We start from the raw sequence: 8037 nt of genomic DNA on the forward strand, positions 1-8037 counted from the left end.
ATTCACGTCCTTTCCTTAAATCTCGTGATACTTCTAGAGAAAGTGGAGTCTTGTATATATAAGACCGGCCACAAAGCGACGGGGACGTAATGAGTAATTGAATGTATGCGGACAGAATATTGTTGACCACGTGAGACGTGAGTTATAGCGTTTGTTATAGAGCTGCTGTTGAAATTAAGTATATCGTAAAGTTGTATTCTGAAAGAATAAACCAGTTTTATTTAAGAAAGGACTTGTGTCGCTAAAGTTTTGTCGGAACGAATTTACGGAATATTAACGAACGAACGGAGACGTAACAGCACGTTATGCTCAAGTTCAAAAGCTAGAAAAGAAAGTTGTACAAGTTTTACTTTTCCTACATGTTAGGTACTTTCTTGTAAACCCTATTTTTCATCTGAGAATAAATCCCAGGACATTTTGCATGCTAGATAAGTAATCTACCAACTGAGCTAAAGGTTAACCCACTAGCAATGCTAGTAAGATACTTCTAACTACTCAAAATACCTAAAGTTTTCCTTCTTACAAACCTTCTTACCTTTGGGCTTTATCTTAGAGGCGTGGAATAGATCATAGTTGGGCGCCTTTTTATTTTTATTATTATTTTCTTTGTAGTAAGACAAGTTTTTGGACCTCCTGGGCTTGGTCATTGTACTCAGGGTTTCTCACTTGCCAAGCAATTGCTCTACCAACTGAGTTAAAAGGAAAACTTTCTAGGGCTTATAAGGCTAAAAATCGGGTTCCAATGCCCGTGAGGGGCAATCCAAAAATAGTCCATTGTATAGCTGTGCGCTTAACACCAAACAAACAAAATGTATTTCATAATATATATTCTTTTAAGTACTATCGATTTCGTTAAAATCGGATAGTGTACATGTTTCACTAAATGTATTTCAAGTTGCCCTTGTGCATTTACAATAGTCGAATGTGATAGTATTTTCAGGAATTTAAATTTCAATTGTGTAGTTGAAAAGGAACGGGGAGAAGTGTCCTTATTGTTCTATAATGTAGCGTGAAAGAGCAAAGGCCAGTAGACTTTGGAAAATAGATAATTTTATAGTTCAGATGGCAGCACCGTATGATCATGGAAAGAGGCGATATATCAGATATCTGTAAAAGCACGTTGCTTAACCTTGTAGTATAAATCAGACTTAATCACTTAATGAAATAACTCTACGTTTCTATAACTAAGTAAGTGGTTTTTAAAAATATATTTTGTAAGTTTTACAGGTATTCTGAAATTTTTTTTATGAAAAACTTCCACATAACGGTGTTAGAAAGTTGAGACAAATTTATTTAGCTAACTTAATAACTATCACATTTTTCATGCTATATGAACATTAAATTAAACATAAAATGATAAAGTTACAGTTACTGAAATTATTACTATTACTACTAGTGTAAAGCCTAAAGGATAAAGTCAGATATAAGTACTATGGATATAAGCAGACAGACAGAATGGAAAATGTACAATACAATAGCAAGTCGAAAAATTAAGAAATCAAAAGTGGCTTAAAATTTAAAAGAAATAGCTGAGTGGTTTTGTTTTAACTTCAGTTAAACTTAAACTAAAGTTTTAACAAAGGAATAGGTTAAACAATAAATATCAAAATGGGGTTTGTGCCATTATGTTAAATTTAAATGGTACTGAAGGCAGGGTTTTTGATGAAGACTTTGAGATGCTTAGTGTTTAAATATCCTTCTATACTTTTACAAAAAAAGATAACACTAACAGTATTCTTGAGGTTTTTGTGACGTCACAGTCATGATTTTGCCTGGTAATGCGATTGTAATCTTGACAAAGGGGCAAACAATAGCGAAGCGAGTACAGCTACATGTACATAATTTATATAGTTCTACCGTGTATACGTGTTACTGCTGAAGCTGTTGTCAAATTCTTCAATTATTGTTTGATAGTCAAATTATCAATTTCAAAGTCTCGTCAATACAGGGAGAAGTTGCCAGCCGAGGCATTAGCGAGATGTGGAGTAGTTACAATTACGTGGGCTTTATTCTTGCCCATGCCAGCACCCTGCTGACTTGTGGATCAACGACCTGACATAATGGCCCAGTATGCAGTACCCAGATATGTACAATTACCTTGTGTTAAAAAGAAATCGGAAGACAACATCCACATGATATAAAAAGAGCTGAAGACACATCGTTATAGTTAGATTTTGATAGCTTTCAACCACAACACTCTTCTCTCCGATCATTTGTTTGTTCGATTCTTGTACTTGGATTTATAGATTCCTGCCCGGCCTTGTAAAGGCCCATTTGTTGGAGTAGTTTTTTGATGGACCTGGCTGACCTTAGCTTCTTTCCTTTTCAGTAGCTTGACTGGGTATCAAATAGAATGAAAGTTCAAGTCTTTTCAACTTGTTATTATTGCAATTCAATACACAACAACTCTACACCATATTTGCAGGTTTGGAACAATAAAAGTTCATCACAAATGCAAATGGTCATTACGACTATGAGTCTAGCCTGGGCAAATGTGCAGAATGAATGAAATATCCCCTACGTCATGCTATCTGTTTGCTCCTTTGCCTCGATTGGTATGTGGACATTGCATTGTGGGAGGGCAAAGTTCCTGGATGTCTAACCTCAAGAATTCTTGCCCCTGAGCATTCTATGGGAAATATTAAGATTGATCTGAATTATGTGGATACTAATCTCTTGGTGATAAGCTTTCCCTAGTGTCTTAAAAGTAAAAGGTCAACTCAAAAATCAAATAAATTAGCACTATTCATTTTTGGTAGGTGAACACGCAATGGAAACTTAAAGGTTGAATTGCTTATGTTTTTCCTATTTTTAAATTTAAAGGGAATGATAACACTAACAGTTGTCTAGGAAATATACATATATATAATAATATAGGCCAGTTGTGTTTCTGTAGTTGAAAAAGATAGAGTGATAAAGAAGTCCTGCAAAATCATTTAATGAAATATATAAAGCCATTATCAAGTTAGTTAGTCTTAGACTCTGAAAAAACGTAATTGTACATTACACATTAATTGGGTTGGAATTCTTACATTAACATAGCACATGAACCCTGGTATTTGGCAGAAGGCCTCACTGGCACTTAAATTAGCAGGTATAGTGCGGTGTATATATTGTTATACATTCTTCTTTTCTTTCACTCGCAAGTTCTTCGAATATACATGATCCATGTTGCAGGTAATAGTGTTAAACTCTAGAAGAGCATCAGGAAGTACTGCTGAGTTCAATATGCTTTACCTTTGCATTTTTTGTCCATTATTTTTTGAAATGAATAATTCAAATTTAGATATTTGTTAGTTTTATAATAGATATGGTGTATAAAGTAGTTTGGACAATGATTTTTGTGCATAATAGTTATCTAACCGCAAGATGTCATTACTACAATGAATGATATATGCAGAATATTCCAAACTGTTCATTTTATGTTTTTAGTAATAAAGAAACATCTAAGGATTATGTAATTTAAGTCTGTCATGATGCTTGTAATTCTCCTGATATACAGTGAAGGTTAAACCTCTAAGAAGAACTGAACAGACCTAATCATATCGAATGTAGTTTACACTCTTACTTAAACTTTAATTACAAAGTTTTACAATAATTATGAAACCCACACTATATATATTTATTTACTTTAAACAGGAGTCAACAAAACTGAAGATTGTAAGCAGTTACCCGAAAAGTAATATGCAGTTACAGCCTGTGACGTAAGAATAAATTTTTCAGTTTTAGTTAGTGCTGAGAGTTATAAGCCTACTCATATTAACTTAAATTGTTATTCGAGAGATTTGTGATGTGTGTATATTGTGGCAAAATTAATACATCTTTAGTTGGGTATATTCATGTTTAATTTACAATATTCTGTATAGCTTAGCTACATTTTTTTTTCATCCTACCTAAATAGCTAGTACCCAGTGTGGAATGTGCTTTTTTCTGTTTTATGTTTTTCTCTAGCACAGCAGAATTTTAGTAACTGAGGAAATTTGTTTCTACTTATACAACTTCTGTGTTACACAATTGTCTTGCTTTTCTTGGCAATTTGAATGGTGTAGGTGCTCGAAAACCTCGAAGGCTAATAATTGTTTTTTAAATCAAGGCCTTGAAAATCTGTAAAAGTGTCTATTTTGCTGCCAGTGTTCTTAGAAATGTCATTGAAAATGGTAATTCCTAGTAAAATTGGACGAATTTGTTTTTTAATATTGTTTAATCCTAGTGTATTTTGTATACGACTCGTCACATGTTGGGGATCTTTTTAGTGCATCTGACATAACTCATATTTTGTCATCTTTATTTCCTTTAAACAATTAAATCCTAAATACAGATAAATGGCATTAAAAAGAAATTTGTATTAAGAGTTGTAAAGTTTAACTTCACCATCAGTTTACATAAATGCATATTAAAATTTAACTTGTATCTTTAAATTTCTAAAGGTGATTCCTGAAACATTGAAAAAAGGAATTCTGACTTGGGATTTTGTCTCTCCCAGTGATAGGGTATCATGTGAAAGTTGAAAGATGTTAGTTTTCTGTAGGAATATCTAGGATTGTGTGAATTAAGAGTCTGTGATGATGATCTTAATTCTCCCGATATAAAGTGAAGGTGAAACCTCTAAGAAGAACTGAACAGACCAACACAATCATCTTGAATGTATTTTACACTTTTATGCAAACTTTGAAAAGTGGTTTGATAATTAATGAAACCCACACAATATATGTATATTTATTTTATAAATCTATTAGAGATTGACCTAAATGATAACTAAATAACTATATATCCTTAAATTTTGTTACTGTTGTGCACTGTTGTAAACTCGGGTCTCTCATTCTCGTCCTCATTGAGCTCAACTATCCAGTTATTATCTTGCTTCTAATTTACTATTCTATGATAATATAATAATCTCCAAACTATTTTGAAATTATCTGCTCCATTTGCCAGTGATTGCAAGAACCTCTTCAAATGTTATGTTTCAGGTACCTTATCTTGCCTGTGTGTACTATTGGTTTTTAAACTTTAGTTTAAGACTTTATAAAAAATGTTGAAAGTTATCAAACACTAACAAACACGTTTTTTATATTAGAGATGTTCAAGATAAAGCCTTTGATTTCTTCATGCTGTATTCTGAAGACAAGTATAATGTTTGGCTAATCACTTTATGGAATAAGTTGTTGTTGGCAACAATATGAAAGCTGCAGTAATCTTGCAAGACTGTGAAAAGGGGATTGATGACTTCCTGAAAAGTAAAAAGTACGTTTAATTTTCTTCTATTTATTGGTGTGAAGGAACAACCTTGAAGGACTAAGTGGTACTTTGTTGTTTGTGTTATGCTGTATTTGATGTAATTGTTAATAGACACTGAGCATGAATTTAATATTATAGCTAATACAGCCTTTACAAATTGTTATATATTATGCAATATGAAATTTTAAGTTATGAATTACTAGCAAAAACACTGCCCTATGGGTAGCTGTTTGGTCAGGATCTTGGCTGAGGTGAATGGTGTGTGTTTCACAAAGTTTCTCCTCACTTCTAACTGCAACTTGGCAAGCAATGCGATGTACTTCTGTATTTTGGGTTTGTTTCTGGCTTCTCACTTGATCTTGCCTTATAACTTGGTAAGCAAGGCTTTCTCTTTCTTGCATCCACATTTTATTTTATTTTGCAAAGTTTCACACTTTCTCTGTGATAAGTCATATTTTTAATGTTTTTGATCACTTTATACTTATACTGAAGTAAAAAATACTTGGGTAACTTACGAAGATCGAGTTAGTACAAAATTCCTGCAAATTTGTTTGAAATGAAGTACTTTCAATTCCTTCTATCACAGAACAATTTATTTTATAGAGTACGCTTGGATTCTCCAGTAGAAAAGTCACTTTTCTTCTGAAATATCACAATGATTCTCATTTTGATGGTTAGGCTAAAAAGATATCAAACAAAAATTATGGAACAACTGCCATCTCATAACTGACTGTAGGTTGTGAATGGCCGTATAAATGTGGGATGTTGTAGGCTTGTGCACCCATATGTGCTCCATAACATGTTCTTTATTTATTTGTAACATTTTATTGGTAGAAAGATGTTCATATTTTTACACTTAACGTTAAATGTGGTGAAAGGTTTTTTTTCAACTGATGAGTAAGAATGATTTCTGCTGCTAATACCACTGAATCCAGGATAAATCTTATAGATTCTCGCACTATTATATAACTTGTTTCCTTGAGTTTTATAGTTATTTTTTCATTGGTTAATGGATTAATTTGTTGTGGTTTTTATTGGTGGTTTGTTCTCCTTTGGTGGTTATTAACGGATTAGATAAAGGAAAATGTTTCATTTAATCATTGGGAGTGTAAGTTTAAATATTATCCTTGTTTGCTCTATCTGGAAAAAGATGTCTGTGATGATGATGAATTTGATTTTCCTGATATGTAATGGAGGTGAAACCTCTAAGAAGAACTGAACAGATTTGAACCTAGTCTATACTGTTTCAATGATTTTATTCTTAAGAGCTCCATGGTGGTGTTTTACTTAATTTTTAAGGAAATCTCACGTTGAATAAGTAATCTTTATTTTAATTTGTGCACTGGTTACTGTCAGGCTTTTTTAGTGGATGTTGTGTGTTTTCTAATTTCAAAGTATGTCATACTTAAGTTTATAAGTTAGTCATTGCTGCTTATTTCAATGTCTACTATGTGGTACTTTAACAGTGTAACTGAACAGTGCTATCATTACTAATTGCTCTTACTAATTGTCTTTTTTTTTCTTATAGATGAAGATCAAGACTCAAACAATGAAGTTAAATTCAACCTCGAGTGAAGGTGACAAACTTTTTTTTCTATTAGTTGATTACAGTTTCCCAATAAACTAACTATACATGTTTGTGTCTATATATATATATATGTATTTATTTATTTCACTCATAGATGCACATTGCCAGACAACAGTTCATTATATTGTAATTTCAGAAAATTAGTGTTTTAAAGCTTGTTGTTGTTTTATACAAAATATATTACTCTTGTTTAACTGAAGTTATTTTTGAATATTATGAAAAAAGAAACATTTATAAATTTAGCATTAAGTTCAAAATATATTTAGGGTGATATTTCTATTTCTAGGCTTACATCTAGAATTAAGTACTCATATTTTAAAGGGCTATCAACAAGAAAATCAAGCCATTTTACAATGATATCAATTAAAAGTAAATCTTTCATACTTAATTTTGCACAACTTTACAAAATTCTTGAAAGTTTATTAAATAAATAAATATGATGTTGAATCAGCAAAAATCCACAGTGCTGTTCTCATTCACGTGATGCGAGAGGAAAAGCAGAGTGCTGTTTTGTGAGGGAGACAGGTTTCAGTGGGGTACTGGTGAAAGGCTAAATCAGTAGTTTTAAAATGAAAATGTCTGAGGAATTGGATGTGAAGTGCTGTAAACATAATTATTTCTAAATAAACTGATAAAACACGAGGAAATGTGGTTGGGGTAGAACCCTCTTTTAATTAACCTTTTTTTTCCTCACTTTTATATCAAATTCTGACAATAACCAACTCCTCACTTCAAAACAATCTAGAGTAAAACGTTCACTGCACAAAACAGAATGTTGCATTAGGCCAGTCCATTGTACTCTCATTCTTTTCACTTGTTGTGTCCACCGAGTCTTTCACTTTTTGGAAAATATATAGAATCTCGTTATCCTTATAAGTGTTACTACACATCACTTCCCCATGACATATAATAATCAGCAAATTACAACGTATTTGAAACAAATTCACAAACTAAAACAATTTTATCAAAGCAAAAAGAAATATGAAGCTTTGGACGAGTCTCTCTACTGATGTCACATCCGGCTTCATCAAAACAAAGTCAGGGTTGGTGAATTTTTACGGTGTGTTATTTGAAAAATAAATTATCTTGCACATGATACGATTAATTCTAGGGAAGCAAACTCTATAAATAATTTTTTATGCATTATAAGGTGGGTTGTTGGCCTGTCAGTTGCACTTTAAGAATATATATATATATATATATATATATATATA

The 8037-nt window shown here is 32.1% G+C and overlaps 1 long non-coding RNA gene across 1 annotated transcript; it reads left to right on the forward strand.

Moving 5' to 3' along the window:
- The first annotated feature begins 1082 nt into the window (after positions 1–1082).
- LOC111087904 lies at positions 1083–6846 on the forward strand. The gene is made up of 4 exons (XR_002612527.1): positions 1083–1188; positions 3640–3704; positions 5075–5241; positions 6764–6846. It is a non-coding gene; the product is annotated as an uncharacterized LOC111087904 (long non-coding RNA).
- Positions 6847–8037: the final 1191 nt, after the last annotated feature.

Source organism: Limulus polyphemus, unplaced genomic scaffold (assembly GCF_000517525.1).
Source record: "Limulus polyphemus unplaced genomic scaffold, Limulus_polyphemus-2.1.2 Scaffold2823, whole genome shotgun sequence".
Classification (NCBI taxonomy): Eukaryota; Metazoa; Arthropoda; class Merostomata; order Xiphosura; family Limulidae; genus Limulus; species Limulus polyphemus.